The sequence below is a fragment of the Hibiscus syriacus genome, unplaced genomic scaffold (assembly GCF_006381635.1).
Source record: "Hibiscus syriacus cultivar Baekdansim isolate YM2019G1 unplaced genomic scaffold, ASM638163v2 tig00112609_pilon, whole genome shotgun sequence".
Lineage (NCBI taxonomy): Eukaryota > Viridiplantae > Streptophyta > Magnoliopsida > Malvales > Malvaceae > Hibiscus > Hibiscus syriacus.
Window position 1 is genome coordinate 249878 of NW_024063367.1, and position 21660 is coordinate 271537.

Below are 21660 nucleotides of genomic sequence, written 5' to 3' on the forward strand. Positions count from 1 at the left end.
CTGGAATTAAGTGATAAAAGAATCAACCATGGATTGTATATTATAATTTATCTCATTAAAGGTACTTAGATGATAAATTATGAGAATATTTCGATTAGGTAAAATTACTAAATTGCCCTTATGTTGGAAAATGACAAGAATTGTCTCTGGGAAGTGGATTAATAAATCTGAAAAGAATTATTGATCTGCTAAAACTATTGATGTGCATAAGAAATGTTAGTTTTACTTGGAAATTATGGATAACTGGTTTTTAACCCCAAGAAGGTTTATGCTAGATACTAGAAGTCTTTTAAGGAATCATTTCAAGATCAAAGAATGTTCGAGGAAGCAATTAATCATAGGATCTCTATATTATATATTTTCGCTAAGAGCTAATATCGAAATTATCTGGTTAAGAAATTACAAAAAATGCCCTTGAGAGATAAAATAGTCTGAATTGACCCTGAATGAGAAAGTACTTTGAGGATTTGTACTTAACTCGATTAAGTACGAATTTAATTGTTAAGATCCTGTCTTTGTACAGAAAAATTCATGATATTACGTTTGTAAAATCTGAGAAGACACTTGACCCGAAAATATTCGAATAATGAGTAAATACTTGAAGAGTAATTTATCGGGGGTATTCTGCTGTCAGAATTGTTCGAAAGAACTAAAGTAAATGATAAGATTGAATTAAATAATAAGACCGGATGGAAGGAAAAGATTGAAATACCGTAGATCTGTAAAATGACCAAAATACCCCTATAATGAAAATGACCCAAGAATATCACCAAGCTCAGGAATGATTGGATATCCTCGAGCTCTGAAATGAATGGAATAAAACTGAATACCAAAATTACCAAAATAACCTTATGGTCTAAACTAAGTAAATGTCTTGGATTAATTAAGGAATCCAAGTAAGCATAGGTATTGGACTACCTTTAAAGGTAATGGAAAATAATTTTAGTGAGTAGATCAAATTACTGGAACATGTATTCGTCTTCTCAAGTTTGGCTCGATGATAAATTTTGGAAGTATTCAGCTCAACTCTAGATTGTATTCAGTACTAAGAATTGGACGTTTGTTCGACAAATCAACCATAAATACCAAATTGAATGGAATGGAAGTATAACATGTATCTGAAATTCATGACTGTTTGAATTACTCTGGAAAATCCTGAAGTAACTGGAATGGAGATGACTGCTAAATAAAATAGGTAACCTCAATGACTGAGGATTTAGTAAGTGATTTGGATAAGTCTGGAAACTCTGACGAGTTTACGTAGTGTACAATTACAATGGGTTATGAACAAATTAATCAAGTACGTCAGCATTTCATGATATTGTGGAAGTGTGGAAATGAAATAAAGACATTGGAAGATTTATTCAACGATGATTCCGAAAATGGTCTATGAACAAGAATTGTGGTATTAAAGAGTAAATACCCTAGAAGAACAATGAATTGACCAATCGACAGTCATTAGTTCTTGGAACTATTCATCTAAGAGTTGTCTGATAATCCGATCAATCAACATAGAATATAAATGTCCTGAACCTTTATTTCTTCCTTATCAGCTCAAGTCACATTCTGAATAACTGATGATTCTGTCAGTCATTGAACTCTTTCAATAGTGATTCTGAATTCCGATATTCTATCGGTATACTGAAGATCCATATTCCTCTACTTGTTAAGATTATCCAATATCTTTGAATACTATCTGTAAATTCGGGTGTGTTCCCTACTCACATGAATTTTTTATCTGATTTTCGATTTGAATTCTGATCTGATGCTTGGCATGGATTCTGATATGATATATGACATAGATTCTGATCTGATACTTGACTTGGATTCTGATCTGATACTTGACCTGGAGTTTGATATGATACTTGACCTGATTTATGTTTTGATTTTTGATATATCCGTTTACGGACGGACATATTTACTTGGGGGGTAATGTTGGAGGAAGTATACCTGGAGGCTCCTCGGTTGTGTGCTCAGGGCCTTATTTACCGGTTCCTCGGCTGTGTGCTCAGGGCCTACTGGACTTGATGGTGGGTGTATGGTTCTGGGGAACCTACACAATTTGGACTTGTTGGTTGGGGGTATATATATATATTTATATGTTTTAAAAGATCAGTATCTTTTTACTGGTTTTATGGGAACACACTAGATAACCTATTCTGATCTGCTGAACTCAGTCATCCGAAATATTCCTCTGAACTGAAAGCTCATTGTCCGTTACCACCTGAAATATCAGTAGGATCTCTGCTCAGCATAAAAATCTGTAAATGTTCGGAAACAATAAGGAAATATATATTTATCTGTATCTGCACGTTCATCAGCATCATCTGGTAGTTCTGTATTACTGAGCTTTCCTAAGCTCACTCTATTACTCAACATTACAGGTTAAAAGAATTACACCAGTATAGCTATCAACATCAGTAAGGAAGTTCTTCCGGCGTTGCTTGCAGAGTATGGTACATGTGATTAGGGTGTATGTAATTGCATTTTGTTTTATATATGAGTTTGAAAAACCTGTTTTATTTCTGAATAATAATAAATCATTTTATGATTTGACATGTTTTAATAAAAGTTTTAAAATTTCCGCTATTTTTACGGTGGGTCGCTCTGGTGGCCCAAATGTGACACTTCAGATCGGATCGGGCTATCTGCATCGGTCTGAGGGGGTTACACAAACCCTAAAAAATGTTATAACGCCAGCACCGCAAGCACAACAACTTTAGGATCTGATCAAGTGATCCAACGACCCAGATCGAAGGTAGCTAGGGTTCAAACCCTAAAAAATGTTATAACGCCAGCACCACAAGCACAACAACCTTTGGATCTGATCAAGTGATCCAACGGCGCACAACAAATTAGAAGAACCGAGGGGTACCAACCGACCAATAACAGCGCGTGAAGACCACGCGCCGACGAAAGAAACAATGCGCGCTGCTACGCGCTAAACCGAAGCATCTCAAGATATTTTTGGTATCGAAATCGGGACATATCGGAGGAAAAATGAAACAAACATGTTCCATATTTTTCGATGAACCCAAAATGGCAGTCGAATTAAAATCAACAAAAGTCAACCAAATCAAGAAATGAAAGGAAATAATCCTTTCCCATGTTTCGGAGGAAAACCGAAATGAAAAGGAAATAAATATTTTTTTTCCAGTCGAATCACGTCAAGCTTGGGATCGAAGATCACCGATCTAAGGAAAGAAAAGCCTCCCTAAATGGCTATAAAAGCCCCTGTAAGTCGAGCACAAAGGGAGCATCAAGCTTTAATCATTCGATTATCACCCAAAAATCACCAAAAATTGTAGGAGAGAAGAGAACACTTAGCTTTACTGTTTTTGTTGTCGGAGGAAAGCCAAAAGCCAAGGGGAAGCTGAGTCGTCACCGAGGGAAGGTAAAAAAAAATTGAAACTTTGCATTGTAGATCTACGCTAAGGTGTTCGTTTTAGGGTTATTTGGTTGAGAGATTTGTATTCACGGGGTCAAGAGGAGTCAATGAGGTAGTTTTTAGGTTTCCAGCCACCGGGAGTGGTGGCTAGAGAGGCGGTCGGCAACGGGACTAGGCTCCGGCGGGGTGACCGGTTAGGTTGGGAGAGGGAGAGAGTTAAGAGAGTTAGGGTGAGTGTTTTTTTAGAGATGAATGAAAATGAAATAAAATGGGCTTTTAAGGGCTATTTATAAGGGGGACTAGTTTGTAATTAGCGGATTTTTAAATTATTTATGCAGTCCTTTACTTTTGATGCGTTGTTCATTTTGGTCACTATTTGTAATTTTGCCTTTGAGTTTTGAATTAATTCAATTTAGTCCTTTAATTTTATTTTGTACATTTTTATAAATTGGTACATTGACCCTTTTTTTGTTTTGCAACTTTTTATTTAACATTAATTTCGTATTTTTAGGCCCTTTAAAAACCAAAATTCGTCGAATGTAAGTAATTTGGATAGAGCATGTAAATTCTAATTTAAATTTTATATTTCGCAATTAAGACAACTGGGTAATCTTGTTGGTACCGAAAAGGCAGTATAAGGGTGCTCATCCTTCCGTAACTGTAATCGACTCCCAAATCCGACTAATTTCTGGTGAGTTGAAGATCAGATAAATGGAGTTTTAGGTGTCCGATCAACGTGATTCGAAATGATTGGTGGTGATTACATCACCTTAATTCAATGTCGAAACGTAATTCCAAGGCCACCCAAAGGAATGTTGTGACAATACCTTACCAATCCCATGAGAATTTGGTCTTGATTTGAACCATAGAGCACATTTGAGCATGTTCAATTTATCAGTTGCACAAATTGTTGCAATTTTGATTGTGGGTTGTCACACTAGGAAACAAGATAGGGCGTCTTTGGGAAAATACCACACTTGAGACCATATCTTCCATGAGAATTGCAATATATATGTGTACGGACATAAAAGCATATACCGAAAGATGTTGAAAGCCATCCATGGCGGGATTCCGCAATCAAATGGGGACAGTTGAACCAATAATTAATTAATAATACTGATTTGAGTAGGTAGAAACCCTAGCTAACTCGTTTGATGAGTTGACTAGTACCGGAACAAACCCAAATCCAGAAAGGAAGAGTCCTATCTACTTGTCAACAAACTCACCACCAAACTCTATCCATCCTCCCCTCACAATATTTTATATATATATATATATATCATTGATTTATCAAATCTTCTTTTGTTATTGATCTTGAGTTCCATCTTTATATAACTACTAACACATGCTTTTATAAATTAAATAAATCAATACCCTTTCATTAAAAAAAATCTAACTCAAATATATATCTGAAATCATTTTTTATTAGTAATTATTATAGTGTAAAAACAAAGATGTAATAATTCTTGAATTACAAACTGTAGCTACACCCACAACTACTTCATGCACGCGAAATAATAGTACCATACCTGAGTACAATAAATCAATGGCTCCAAGAAAACATAAATGCTTTAGGCTTATTAGGTTTATCTTTTTAAAATGCAAATTGTGAATGTTTTTTTAAGAAAAATACTTGAATAAATATTTGAAAAGATCTCTCACCAACCTATGATCTTACAACGTCTTGATTCTCAAGAGACAATAGTGAGAGATAAAAGTATTATGTCTTTCAAGAAAGTAATAATTTGACCGATGGTATATATGACTAAATTAACTTAAAATTATCTTTTTGATTATCATATTTTTTACAATTCACCTAACACATGTTGAATACTTTACATAATAATAGTAAAATTTAAAGACATGAGTGGTCTATAAATATTTTAAAAGATTTATTTTTTTTACCAAGAAAAAATACTTGAAAGGTTTAAAACTTTAATATTATATTAAAGCATTATATTATTGAATACCTTTTTCCACCAAAAAAAAAAATCCCTGCCTAAAAATATTCCAATTGAAAGGCCGCTCTTGCTAATACTCTACCATTGTTATTTGCTACCGAACTAGTCAGGTGTTCATCTCTATTTAAACATAAGCGGATGCTGTTTTTTCACTCAACCATCTTTTCTTCCTTTTCCATTGTGTGCCAAAAAATTGTAAGCTATACAAGCAATCAATTATGAAATCAGCACACATGAATGGTTCTTCTCCGAATGAGCCAGAGACCGGTAGGACGTTAGTTATCGGTTCGAGTGGGTTTATAGGCCGGTTCATCACTGAAGCTTGTCTAGAATCAGGCCAGCCAACATATGTGTTGGTCCGGTCTAGTTCGAACTCTCCCTCCACCAAGGCCACCACCATCAAGTTTCTTCAAGACAAAGGAGCCATCATAACTTATGTATGCACTACCATTTTCCCTCGACAATACCTCTCTTCATATTTATTTATCTTTGCATTTTCAATATCTATATGTATAGATTCATGCAAGCCCTAAAAATGTTTGTAACAGGGTTCTATAACCGACCAAAATTCGTGGAAAAGGTTTTGAGAGAATATGCAATAGAAATTGTGATATCTGCAGTTGGAGGGGAGAGCATCTTGGACCAGTTCACTCTAGTAGAGGCTATTAAGAATGTCCACACTGTAAAGGTATATGCATGTATGCATATACATAAACATATATGGTTATGTATTATTTCTGTGTATAGCATGCAGTGCAACTGTGCAAGATTGAGACCCCTCAACCAGATGAAGTTAATAATTTCAAAAGGCAATATTGAGTTTCAATGAATGAAATCTAAAAGAATTAATTTAACTCGCAGAGGTTTGTACCGTCCGAATTTGGGCATGACATAGACAGGGCGGAGCCGGGGCTAACCATGTAGGACCGGAAGAGGAAGGTTAGGAGGGAGATAGAGAAGTGCGGTATTCCGTACAGTTACATATGTTGCAACTCCATTGCTTCTTGGCCCTACCATGACAACACTCACCCAGCTGATGTTCTCCCGCCCCTTGATAGGTTCCAAATCTATGGTGATGGCACTGTCAAAGGTACTCTCAGCCCCACGTCTTTTCTTTCTTTTTGCTTTATTGTCTCTGCCTTAATTCTAATTTATCTTTTTCGAAGAAAATCAATGTCTATGAATTAAATCACTCCCCAGTCGCCAAATGGGTATCTTAGTTTTAAAGCTAATGTCTCTGACATTAATGTACTTAAATCACTCCCCAGTCTTTTGAAGCTAATTTCTCTGATATTAATGAACTTAAATATTACTTTATGTTATCCTATCACAGAACATAGATAATTAATTACGTTTTTCGGACTCTTCATTTCTGTTGAAATATTCGTGTCCAACACATGAATATGAGAATATAACCTCCAAGAATTCTTCATATGAATGGAAAAACTCAGAAAAACAAAAACTATACCTGTATCTGACACTCACTCCACAATCTAAACACCACAGTTCTAATATTTGTCCTTGATTAATCTTTTGTGTTAATTTGTTGTCGAAGAAGATACATAGTGGTAGTGGATTTTGTAGTTGAGCTTACAGATTTCAGCAGTTGTATAATCTTAAGAGTCAAAGTGTGAAGCCTCGCAAAGAGAGGAATGTTACTGATATGTTGAGGAAGGTTAGGTAGCAACTGGTCACGTAACCATCATTTCCTAACCCTGTCCTGAGTGCTACCAGTTGCTTCTTTCCCCCAACAAACTCGCAAAAGCCAGTGATTAACTAATTTTTTTGGCCACTATTTATTAGATAATTGAAACACTACATTAGAACACAAAATTAATCAAAACTCCAACGATTTTGTGGTGATTTGACAGCATACTTTGTGGCGGGTTCCGATATCGGGAAGTTCACTGTGATGTCCATTAATGATGATCGAACACTAAACAAAACTGTCCATTTTCAACCTCCAAGCAACCTACTAAACATGAACGAGATGGCTTCTCTATGGGAGACGAAGATTGGTCGCATGCTTCCTAGGGTCACTATAGCAGGGGAAGATCTGCTCCAAAGGGCCCAAGGTTTGTCATAAGTCCACTTTTCTTGCGAGCGAAATAACCTTTCTCCGAAGAACTAGATCCCCATTAAGCATTAGTTTTGTTGGCTAACCCGATCTGTACTAACCCTGCAGAGATGCGGATCCCTCAGAGTGTGGTTGCATTGATCACTCATGACATTTTCATAAATGGCTGCCAAATAAACTTCAGTTTGGACAAGCCAACTGATGTCGAAGTCTGCTCTCTCTATCCAGACGCTACTTTCCATACCACTGCTGAGTGCTTCGACGAATTTACCAAGAAGATATTCGGTAATGCCAAAGCAGTGAGCAAGCCAGTAACGGCAAGCAACAATGACATATTTGTGACCGCTGGTAAACCAGAAGCATTGGCTATCACAGCGATATGCACATGAGAAACTTCTCAATTCTAATCAATAATTGTTTTAGGACTTCTTATTGTTAAATTGGTGAAGAGACAATTAGTTGCTAGCCTCTTTTTAACAAACTATCTATTTTCTGAAGGGTGAGATATTAGTAGTAGTTACATCATATATTTGGGAATTTGGTATCATTTTACCGGGGGGTGAGTATGATTGAGTGGGCGATTATGAAACTAGAACAATAGATCACCCATGTATTATTGGTCCTAAAAGGTTTAGATCACGGATTGACTCGTGTTCTTTCAAGATTAAACTTTAATATCAACCCTATGATCCAATATGTTCCAGGATCGAGTCTAAATCTTTATTTTTTTAGACTATAAACCACTAAAACAATAATGGTTCAATATTATATATAAAAATTAGTTACAGACCCAAAATGGCTGAATTTTTACAATAATGCGGTGGAGAAAAAAATTGCTCGAATAATGTTGTGTAGAAATTATTTTGCGGAATAGGATGAATGCTACAGTGTACTCGGAAGACGTGTTGTTGTCTAAGCGTTCAAGCCAAGCCCCTTGAAGACGTATTGGCGTCGATGCAATTTGGCCAGGGCAAAAAAAAAAAAAAAAGGGGAGGGGTAACTCGCATGGCTTGCCATGCGTCTCCCAAGGGGGGGAGTCGCATGACTTGCCATGCGTCTCCCCGGGGCCCCCTCGCGTGGTCGGCAAAGTCTCATGCGTCTCCCTCTCGTGCGGACGACAAAGTTGCATCGCATGCCACTCACATAGGTGCAGTAGGTAACTAACATTTGAGTGATAAACCCTAAATCCATACCCTTATCTTATCCTAACCCATACCCTGTAATAACAAGTTCAACATTAAAAAAACTTTTCTTCCAACTATATATATATATGTAAGAATGAAATCAGGGAACATTTCAGAAAATTTGGCGTGTTTTTTCTTTCGTTATTCTAATTTGAGTATGTATTATATACTAAATTGGTTTAAATTTCTGTTATTTTTTCTGAAATTAGTCTAATAGTTTGTTAATTTTTTTGGAGAACGAAGGTGTATTAAGTTTGAAGAAATTTTATTTGAGGTATTTTACTAATGATTATTATGTTAATATTATTTTCATAAATATTTGTTAATTTTACGATTGTTGTTGTGTTAATATTATATTTATATTGTATTATATTATTTTTACGATTTATGATCATAGTGTACTATAATTTTTTTATTCTAAATACAAAATTTGAATTTGTAGTGAAAATGAGCAATATTTTTTTTACAATTGTCCATTATAATGAACATATTATGGAAAATAAGGTTGGACTTGTTTTTCAGTCTGAAAGACCTATAAATATGACGTTCAAAACGGACATCACATTTATAGAAATGAAGCAGATGATAGAAAGGAAAATCTGAGCTATAGTTAATGGTTTGAAGTACAGGTTCATGGTATGCCCCAATCCAGTTAGATATGTTGCAATATCAGTTGAAGAAGATGATGATATTGGAACCATGGTTGAATTACATGAGTCAACAAATATTTCAATTATTGACTTATTTGTTGATGTGCGTAAGATATCTGATATTCCTAGGTCATCAACAAATATGGCTGGAAATTCATCTCAAATGGCTTTCGGAAGTGAGTTTGAGGACCCGACATACAGACCGATAAACATTTTTATGGCGCTATTGGAAAGTGGAAATGAAGTCGAATGAACATCCGCAACAACAGAGTACGAGGAGAGAAACATATATAACTCGAAATTGACTGTTGATGTTGATGCTGAAAATCGATGGGGAGAAATCCATGATGATTCCAGCGAAGATGAAGAAACTGAGGAACCCGTTTTGGCCAACGATAATAATTTTAGCTGTGGTGGTGCACCTAACCTAGCCACTGATGAAGTTCCGACATCGGATCAACCTACCCCTCACATGTACGAGATAGATTCTGATGCGATGAGGGCGCCAGAATTCTCAGACATGCCATATATATCTCCATACCACATGGTTGAATCATTCATAAATTTTGGTGAATTTTTGATTGGGATGAAATTTAGAGGAAAAGATGGAGCTACGCTGGCGATTAAAGAGAATTGCATCAAAGGCCATTGTGATGTCCATGTTGCAGAGTCCAACCAAAAAACCATATATGCGAAGTGTGTTAAATATGGCCCAGAGTGCAAATGGAAGATCAGAGTGTCCAAAATTCATAGGCACGATGTTTGGGTCATCACAAGGTACAATGGTCCTCACACATGTTTGCGAAACTCAATCGAACAAGACCACCGACTATTGGACTCCGATGTAATATGTGAATACGTGAAGGTGTTGGTTAAGAAGAATCCAAAGATCCCTTGTTCAGTGTTAGCTGCATCTATTCGAAGCCAATTTGGATACCAAGTAAAATACGACAAGGTTTGGAATGCGAAAATGAAGGCAATGAAGCTGACATATGGAGATAGGGATACATCGTACAATGAGCTACCATATTTTTTTTACAAGCAATGAAATGATTCATCCCGGGAATCATAGTGAAGTCTCAAACCATGCCTGCATATGAAGAAGAAAGTCAACATGTTCGAGGGAAGAAAATATTTCATAGACTCTTTTGGGCTTTCACACTACGAGAAATTTCTACTATTGTAACAAATTTAATTTTTTTCAAAATTAATTGTCACTATTAGTAGCTTTTTCGTGACAACATAAATAATTGTCGCATTAGATTAAAAAAAGATATACAATTACGACAAAAGCTAAAATCGTCATAATAATTTGTCACAATTAGCAAACATGTTTACATATGGTGACAAAATAAATTTTATTACGATTTTTTAAATGTTTCTCTCCAATTTTTTGGCGCCAAATTAAAGGCATATTGTGACAAATTTTGTGACTAAAAGTTTTAGTAACTATGACAGAAAAAATTGTCACAAGAAATAATGAGATTTAGATTTGTTGTGACAAATTTTGTTTGTGATTATATATTTTAATTATAGTGACAAAATGTATAATCACAAATGATTATCTCCAATATTTGTACAAAAACAAAATCATATAGTGACATAATTTGTAACTATAAGCTATAATTATTGTTACAAAAAAAGTTGTCACAACAAATAATGAGATTTAAGTTTTTAGTAAAAAAACAGTGTTTTGTCATTATATGTTTTAATTATAGTGACAAAATATATTGTCACGAAGATTTCTCTCCATATTTTTTTTTGCGCCAAAAAAGCCATATATTGACAAATTTTGTAACTATAAGTGTTAATAATTATTACAAAAAACATTGCCATAAAAAATAATGATATTCACGTTTTTGTGACAAATTATATTTGTAGTTATAACTTTTAGCTATAGTGATAGTATATATTGTCATAACTATTTTTTTCCACATTTTTGTTTCAAAAGTTATATTAACAATTTTTATAATTATAATTTATAGTTATTGTTATAGAAAAAATTATCACTTCAAATAATAAAATTAAAGTTTTTTGTAATTAATTATTTTTGTACTTATATATTTAATCATTATAAAAAATTATACTATCAGAACCATTTATCCCTATTTTTAGTGTAAAAAATGTTATATAGTAACAAAATATATTGTCATAAAGATTTTCCTCCATATTTTTTGCGCAAAAAAATCATATAGTAACAATTTTTGTAACTATAAGTGTGTATAATTATTACAAAAAACATTGTCACAAAAAATAATGATATTCATATTTTTGTAACAAATTATTCTTGTAATTTTAAATTTTAATTATAGTGATAACATATATTGTGATAAATATTTTCCTCAAACCAAGAAAAGCTCAAACAAGCATAGAGCCTGAATAAGAAGAAGAAAATGAGATATGGGGGAAAGGAAGACTCATATTCACCTTTTGTTAGACAGGTAAAAGAAACAAAGTCGGTGGCTGCAACAACAAGAGTTGCCTTTCCAAGCAACAACCTTTTGTAATACCCTAATTTTGTTTGAACGATTTAAATCCGTTGAAGGTGGTCGAGTGTCAGTTTAAAGATGTTCACACATGATCATCAAATTGGTTCGAGTGGCTCACCTGGGCGAAAAGAGTTTTGGGCTTTGAGAAATGTCAAATGTTTATTTGGGTTCAGTAACCATACATTTTTATGATTGAATTTTAAAGCCGAAACATGTGATACCCAAGTTAAGTACCAAATTCAAATATTCATTTACAGTCCATTATACAAAATACAACCGAAATTAAATTTTCATTCCATATTTAACCCTTCACCCACTTAAAATGTACCTAATCCCATACAATTTCAAGACCCAAATTCTGGCCCATATAAACCCCAAGCCCGTCTAGCCATCATCAAAACTTTTGTGAGATAGGGAAACTAAAAGGGAGACTCTCATTCTCAACCGATCCAGGGAGAGCAATAAAAAAATCCTCACATTCTCTCACTTCCGCTGATCGGAAAAGAAAATTGAAGTGTTACGATTAAGGTTCAGATGCAAAACGACAAATTTTCAACCGTCTATGGCGACCTCGGAGGTAATCAACCTAAAGATCACCAGAGTGATGGAGTTTACTCTTCCTCCACCACGACCTCATCCTCCTCTTTCGCCGCCTTCGTATTCTTGCTCTACAATCCTCGCATCCTCATGCAACAATAACAAGATATGGTCAACTGCCAAAACCTCTGTCTCACTCGTCTCCGTGAAGTTGCAAGGGAAGCGGAAGAACTCTGTCAAGAGAATTCCTCGCTTCGATCTGTCAACCAAGACCTCAACAAGAACCCAATGCACTGATCCAAGCCTCTGTTTAGAACCATTTCTCATCGTCTAATTACGACACCTCACTGTTTGAGTTGGTGAACGTGTTGCAAGGACTTTATCTTGGTGGTGACGCTGTAGGTGAGGTGGATATTTCTGATGAGAGTTTGACAAGCATGATGGAAGGTGCGAGGGACGTGGAGCGGGTTATGTTGCCTAAAAGCATTTCCGTTAGGTCTAATGGATATATGAAGACGATGAATCAAGCTGGAGCGAGTCATCGTGTTATAACTCGTGGACCTACTCGAACTGTAAATACCTCTCAACTCAATGGAGCGGTGACTTTATTTTTCCTTTTCTTTTACTATTTCTAATTCTGTTTTGATGCAAATTCATTATTGCAATAGAAGCAAACGAGCAATTGACAACCTCAATGTTTGTTCATACTTTTGTTGTGTTGTGTCATGCATATGCTGCAACGAAGGAGGAAAAGACCAAACATTTAGAGTTGATTTACAACACAAATGGTGTGATATTGGTCATTTTCAGGCATGAAGATATCCACGTGCCCATGCAGTTGCGGCATGTATGTATCCTGGTGTAAGAACATACAATTATGTTGATGAGTTCTTTCACATATATAGGATATTTAATGTCTACAACTATGCATTCAAACTGTTCCCAAATAAATCATGACGAATGGCTGCCAAATCCAATGCTTCGTAGAAGTCCAAAGGGTCGGCCTGAGTCCAGTCGTATTCATACCAGTATGAGTTCTCATGCTAGAGAGAAAGGTCAACCAAAGTGATGCGGATTATATAGGGGTAAAGGTCATTCAAAAAAGAAATGTCCAAATCTACCAAGATATAGGTCTCATCAGTAATCATATATGTATTTGTATGTATGTATATATATATATTTGAATTTTTTATAATAATTAACTTGATTTTATAATAATTTATGTATATATTTGATTTTATAGTAATTAACTTAATTTACTTGATTTTATAATAATTTATGTATAATAATTAACTTTATTTTATAATAATTTATGCATTTTTTTCAGTATAATAATTTATGTTTTTAAAGTTGAAAAAATATATTTTATTTTTATCTTAAATTATGAAATAAATTTTATTATTAAAATAACAATAAAATATATATTTTATTTTTATTTATTAAAAAATATATAATTTTTTATTATCTAACATAAAAATATATATTTTATCTCATCTTAACTTTTAAATTTTAATAAAATTGATATAATTACAATTATGTCAGTTATACTCTATCAATTTAGTCGTAATTTTAAACAATTAAAATTAATTTATATATTTGCCATTTTATCTCATCTTAACTTTTAAAATTTAATAAAATTGATATAATTACTGATAACTCCATGAAAAGACCATATTTAGGGCCTTTTAAACTTAAGATATTGACTATCTAAGAGCTCATATAGGATTATATAGATGCATTTAGGAGCATATAGCTGCATGTGGTGGAAATATATTTTGTCGTGGTATTTTATTTTGAAATCGGTGCTACGTTATGGGGAATGTGTTTTGTCTGATGATGTGTAGGATTTGGGAGAAATGATAAGAAAAGGGATGTAACATCCCAAAATACGGGTTAGTGACTAAATTGTAAAACTTCAGAATGTGTTGATTAAAGTAAGATATTTGAATAGTGTAATGATTTGTTTGGAAATATTTCCTGAAAATAATTAGTAATTATCAAAGGAATTAAGGGGCAAAATGGTCATTTAACATGAAAGATATTTTGTTATCTCTTTATGAAGAGATAAACGTTGGGGGAGAGTATTTAGAAAACTCTTCTTCTTCTTACCTTCTTCTTCTCCAACGTGCAGAGCATAAGGTGAGTTTTCTATTTGTTAAATTGAAGATTAGGTTTTGATCATTAGATGATAACTAAGCTTAAGGAAAGCTTAAGTTGTCTTATAATCAAAAGATGAAGAAGTTATAAGAGATTTAAGAAAACGAGTTTTTATATGGAATCATGGAATAGAGTTGATAAGTTGAATTTTAAGTTGAATTTGACTTGTCATCTATGAGAATAAGAAGATAGAAGTGTTAAAATTGTATTTAGAACATATTGAAATTTGAGTATGATTCTTGAATTACATATGAAGGATAGGATTTTGAAGTTATAGATTATTTTCATGGATATAAGTTGGTTTAAGTAATGGTAGTTGAGTTTAATGACATGATAGGGGTTTAAAATAGAAGAATTAAGTGAAGAATTGATGATTTTTGGGGGTTAAAATACAATTTCTGGGTAGAGGGAATCGATACCCTATGAAGGGAATCGATTCCCCCACTTGGACGAAAATTCCAGTATGTGCAGGGGGAACAGATTCCCCTGGGGGGGTATCGATTCCCCGGGAACAGATTCCCCCTGGGGGGGTATCGATTCCCCCTAAATGAAAAAAATGGAATTTGATTCATTAAACCGATTTAAGTTATTAACATCAAGTTTAAAGTTTAGGCTTTGATAGTTGTTTTGAAATGATATATTTATGTAGATATTGAGCCTAAACAAGTTCCGGAATAATCAAAGGATTATAATCGAATCAAAGCAAGGATAAGGTAAGTGCAATTTTAATTGTACTTATATTATTGAACAAACATTGGCTTGCGATGAGCCAATGATGGAGTTACTATGGTAAGAAGTGACTCCTAAAATATTATTTGATATGTGACTCTTATATGTACATGAATACATGATATGCATAAACATAAGAGCATGAAACATAAGATATATGATATGATATACATGATTATATGCATATGTGATATATGATATGAGATATGACCAATGTGAAATGAAATAAGCTATGTGAATATATGAAATGACATATGAATATGCAATATGTGATATGATATAAATATATGGTTACACATACATGTTGTAACACCCCAACCATACCCGACCTGAATACGAGTCCGAGATGTCACATTGACATTTTCAAAACCTTTACTCTTTTAAAATAACTGAACATTTGAATTTATATTAAGAAAATACAATCAAATATTATTCAATTGTGTTTGGTATAAAATTTTGAGATAAAAACGTGTTTATGAACGGTGAAATACGATATGAACAGTACTACAGTAACCTGCTACAGTGATTTTCGTAAATTGTACATAACACTCGTAAAAAATTTAACCGTTCATTTCTTTGCATTTATACTTATATAAATTGTTTAAAATATTACAAAACTGATCAAAGCATAAATACCTAATTTACCTACTTTATTTACATGCCAACCTATTTATCACATAATAATACATACTGTGTAATTTACTTCTGATCTGATCTTTGAGCAGAGATATGTTGTTACTTTGAACTTAGCTTTGATCCTTCTGCTTCTCAGTACCTACATGTAAATCACTTACACGCTAAGTCATAGACTTAGTGAAGCAAAAACATAATAATAATAATGCATTTCTCATAAATATAAACATTCAATCTATGAATTCAATCGTGTCACATATAATTCAGTATACATGATAACATAAGATAATACAAGTACTTTTAATACCTTTTATCGTATAAATATATATATATCGAACATTTCTCTACATACCATGGAACACATATACTACTTCACAACAAAACATACATAGTAGCAAATCAATTTATTTATTTACTCTCTGTAAAGACCATGTATTAGCCCATGTATACTTTTGAGAACTAAGGTATGTGAGTATATTGAGGTTGTGCACCACTATGCTGTCACCACAGCTCGATCAATGTCCCGCAGGACCTATCCAGAGGTCATAAAGATCCTCGGTAACTATCCAGAGGTCATAAAGATCCTCGGCAACTATCTATAGGTTCCAAAGAACCTAGGTGAACTGTCCATATGTTCCTTAGAACATAGGCATACTGTCCATATGTCTCGAAAGACATAGGTAATTCTGTCCATATGTTCCGTAGAACATAGGTACCCTTGACTCTTGTCATGCCAACTATACCCTAGCTCTCATGACACATAACATGGGCATTATCTTTTATATCCTTTTTCATATTCATGTAACCATATCATATATTCATATAAGCTCATGGTTTCATTCACATAGCTCACTATCTTATTTTCATATCATATATCTTATAATAGATTCTTATATCATCATTTGTTTCCTTTATACCTATTCATAATCACATTAACATGTAATGCAAGCAATATGTATTAATACATACATGTAATCACATAACTTATACCACATAATTCATGTAGTCATTTAGATCATTGTCTTTTAACACATACCCCATAATCACACAAATCATCACATAAATTACCAATCAAATCACATTTTAGGAGTTACTTCTTACCATAGTAACTCCATCACTAGCTCATCGCAAGCCAATGTTTATTCAATAATATAAGTACAAATTAAATTGCACTCACCTTAGCCTTACTTTGATTCAATTATAATCCTTTGATTATTCCGGAACTTGTTTAGGCTCAATATCTACATAAATATATCATTTCAAAACAACTATCAAAAGCCTAAACTTTAAACTTGATGTTAATAACTTAAACCGGTTTAATGAATCAAATTCTATATTTTCATTTAGGGGGAATCGATACCCCCCCAGGGGAATCGATACCCCTTGAACATACTGGAATTTTTCGTTCAAGAGGGGGAATCGATTCCCATTCATAGGGTATCGGTTCCCTCTACCCAGAAATTGTATTTTAAGCTCGAAAATCATCAAAATTTCCTTCAATTCTTCTATTTTAAACCCCTACCATGTCATTAAACTCAAATACCATTACTTAAACTAACTTATATCCATGAAAATCCTCTATGACTTCAAAATCCTATCCTTCATATGAAATTCAAGAATCATACTAAAATTTTGATATGTTCTAAATACAATTCTAACACTTCTATCTTCTTATTCTCATAGATGACAAGTCAAATTCAACTTAAAATTCAACTTATCAACTCTATTCCATGATTTCATATAAAAACTCATTTTCTTTAATCTATCATAACTCTTTTATCTTTTGCTTTTAAGATAACTTAAGCTTTCCTTAAGCTTAATTATCATCTAGTGATCATAACCCAACTTTTAAAACAACAAATAATTAACAAAATAGCAAACTCACCTTTGATGTCTCTCTCTCTCGTGTGGAAGAACAAAGGAGATGAAGTGGAGAAAATATCTCCTCATCCTTATCCCACATGCCTATATATCATTTAATTATAATTTTCAAGTCAAATGACCATTTTGCCCTTTAATTCTTTGGATAATTACTATAAACTTTTAGGAAATATTTCCAAACAAATCATTAAACTATTAAACTATTCTACTTTAATCACCATATTCTGAAATTTTACAATTTTGGTCACTAACCCGTATTTTGAGATGTTACACATGTGGTATGTAGAAGAGAAAGAACAAGTGATGAGAAATATATTCATAATAAATGCCCATAGTATATGATACGAGAGCTATAGGTATAGTTGGCATGCCTAGAGTCGAGGGTATTGTAGTCCTTCGGGTCGTAGTCCTTCGGGACGTAATGGTCCTACGGACATATATAGCAGTCATTCGGGACGAATACTGAACAAATGTTCGGTGCCCCATGAGGGAATTTATATGAGCTGTGGTGACAGCATTGGTGCACAACCTCAATGTACTCATATACCTCTATTCTCAATAATATACATGGGCAACAACAACAGCAATTGAAATATAAATTAAAGTGAAAATGATGCAAAAAGGTAAGTTTCATGTGTGCATGACTTGATTATATATGTCATAGGAAATATATCCATGCATATTGAAATATCATGATCAAATAGTAAGAATGCATATTCATGAATCTACTGTTACATGTTTATTTATTGCCTCACTAAGTCTATGACTTAGCGTGTAAGTGATTTACACGTAGGTACCAAGAAACGTGAAGAGCAAGAATAGAAGTAGCAAGGACAGTATTATTACTAGAAGATCAAATCAGAAGTAATCGACAAAGTATGTATTTTGTTGTGTATAGAGTGTTGGCATGTAATAGGTCGTTAATTATGAGTACTCTGATCAAGTTTGTATTTTATGTTCTCTTTTATGTAAATTAAAATATTTTGTTTTAAACAAGTTTTAAATTCCCCGGGGTTTTTCTTTAAGTGTCAAGGTTTGAAAAATCAATGTGATACCTCAGACTCGTATTCGGGTCCGGTACGGGTTGGGGTGTTACAGTTAATGGTATCAGAGCTAAGGTTTAGTCGATTCTCGGCATAAACCGGAGTCTAGAGTGTTTTATAAGGTATACATGCCAACAAAAGAGTGAAAACTTCTGATCTGATGGAATAGTAAGTGTACTGTCTTGCTAATAGAATTAAAATATTATGTTATATTAGATATATGATCATAAGAGTTTCTAAAGTGAAATACAAGGTGATAGACCTGAAGGTAATAGCATTCACCTGCCCTAGCCATGCAGGGAGAAGAGCGAAAACCTCAGGGAATGCATGTATAAGATTAGAGAGTGATTCATTATGTTGAATGATATTATGATGTGTTTTAATTAATTTTATACTTCTATAATTCATAGAATTAATGTATTGAAAAGAGTTGAGAACACCCGAGTTTAAGGGTGAATTTGAGAAATGTTCCATTGTTATGGAAATTTGATTAAATGGTAGGAAGATAATATTAGAAAATTTTCATTTCTCCAAAGTGGAGAAGTTAAATTGAGTAGTTTTATTACTACATAGGTAAGCTAGAAGTATGGTGAATAAATGTCACCATAAGAATGTTAAAATATCAAGTGACGTGGTTATCAATTGTAGAAGAATTTATGAATAAGTACATGAACGATCAGTTCATAAAACAAATGAAGATCGAATATATGAGATTAACAAAGAAGTTACACATGCATGTGTATGAGTATAAGTTTAATAAGTTAAACAGATTTATTGTTGTGTTAATTTTGATTAGGAAGGATAAGGAAGAATATGTGATTGGTTGTTTAGGGCTTGCGCCTTAAATTAAAAGAGTGTTACTGGTTTTGAAATTGTTCTCAATTCAAGAAATGATTAATCGCGTTAAAATTCTATAGAGAGCTAAGAATAAAAGGATTGGAGAACAAAAATTTCAGATGATTAAGAGAATTAGTGTTTAATAGAGTTAAGCACCATTAAAGAAAGATAGAGATTCTAGCTTTCAACTTCAAATCAGATATGAATTAGTTGCATTCTCCGCCAGAGAATCAAATCAGATGAGAGTCAGACAGACTAAAGCGGTAGGGTCTGATATTTGAATATTAAATAAGGAGTTAATTGATTATAAGTCAGGGTTAAAGACAATCTTTGTGAATTGGGTTAAAAGCTCTGTTAGAAGTTATGAAAATTGATGGAAAAAATTATTTTAAAGGGATATAAATAAGTTTAAGTTTGTGTATGTGAGATAAGGATTTGAATGTTCAAGAGAAGATATAGAGTAATAGAAAAGTTTGAGAATGAGTAAGTCGGTGAACAATTTATAAGATAAAGGAAGTTATAATGTTCGATTTTAATCAGAGAAATAATATTGCGTGAAAGTCCAAGTTTGAAAAGTTGAGTAAGATATATATATATATATATATATATAATAATAATAATAATATGATTAAAAATATGGTATATGATTGAGTGGATAAGGGTTGTACCCTAGATTAAAAATTAAAGATTTCGTTTTAAAAATTAAGGTGCTATTAAATAATGTTAAAGGATATCCACTATTATAAAGTGGAGAATTTAGATGAGATAATTTAGTTGCTATGCAGTTGAGCTAAAATATGGTAAATAAATGTTGTAATGGGAATAATGGAAGATTTATTGATGTGAATATTGTTTCGGAAAAAGTTTAAGAAATAGATATGTCAGTAATTATTTTATAAGATGGAAGATATTGAAATGTTGAGAGTGAACAAATAAAATTTCATGATACATGAGAATGAATGTGGATTTGATAAGTTAAGTAAACAATTGTTGAGATAATTCTGATTGGAAGAAAATATAAAGTGAATTAATCAAGTATGATATGGATTTGAATATGGTTAGGTATTTGGATCATATATATATATATGATTAAGGCAATGAGAAGAGTATTTATAGGTTTTAAAAGGCGCTTTGAGAAATAAAAATAATGCAAGTATAAGAAAGGATAAAGAATAAAGTTATGTGAAAATAATGTTAAATATTAAGGTTATGAAAATGTGATAAATATTAGTAATCAAATATAAGTATAAGTGTTATTATGATGTTTTTCATATAGATATGAAAAACGTAATGGAGTAAAAAAAATGAATGAAATGATTTAGATTGCAAGGAGATTTTGATTTGTGAAGGAATAAAGAGATAAGGAAATTAAATGATAGAGTTTAAAGGTTTAAGAATGAAAAGGGTTATGATAAGGTGTAAAGTATAACTTTGGTATAAAAGTATAATTTTTCAATTCTAAGTGGAAAGGATAAAGAGTTATGAATTTTGTATCAGAATTTCAGTAGAGACTAAATTTGGAGGTTTATGAAGAAACTGATTAAGTTAGTATCCTTTATCATACTGAGGTAAATATTTCTTGGATAAGTATGTAAGGTTATATGAAAAGATTGTTGTATTTTGTAAATTGCATGTCTTAATTATATCTGATGAAGATTTAAGATTATCTCAAAGTTGTGGAAATCTTTGAAAAGGTCTTAGGAATTTAAATTAATTGTAGCATTGATATCTATGCATAGACAAATAGTGAGTTTAACAGATTATTCATACTTTAAAAAGGGTATGTATGATTGAGTTCAAAGAATCATGGGAAAATTATTTACCTTTAGTAGAATTTGTCTATAATAATAATTATCAATTGAGCATTAAGATGACTCTGTATGAAGTTTTATTTGGGAGAAAATATCGGACATCATTAATTTGGTTCAAGTTAAAGGATCAGAATTTTATTTTCCAGGATTTATTGAAAGTGGTTGAGGATAAAGTAAAGATAATTTAAGATGATTTCAAGATGACATCTAATCGACAGAATATTAGGCAGACTTGAGACAGAAATAAATTGAATTTTATGAAGACGATAAAGTTTTCTTAAAG

The 21660-nt window shown here is 32.8% G+C and overlaps 2 pseudogenes; both read left to right on the forward strand.

Moving 5' to 3' along the window:
* The first annotated feature begins 5541 nt into the window (after window positions 1–5541).
* Window positions 5542–21660, forward strand: part of LOC120181933 — a 30269-nt pseudogene continuing 14150 nt past the window's right edge.
* On the forward strand, window positions 12284–12921 carry LOC120181919 (annotated as a pseudogene).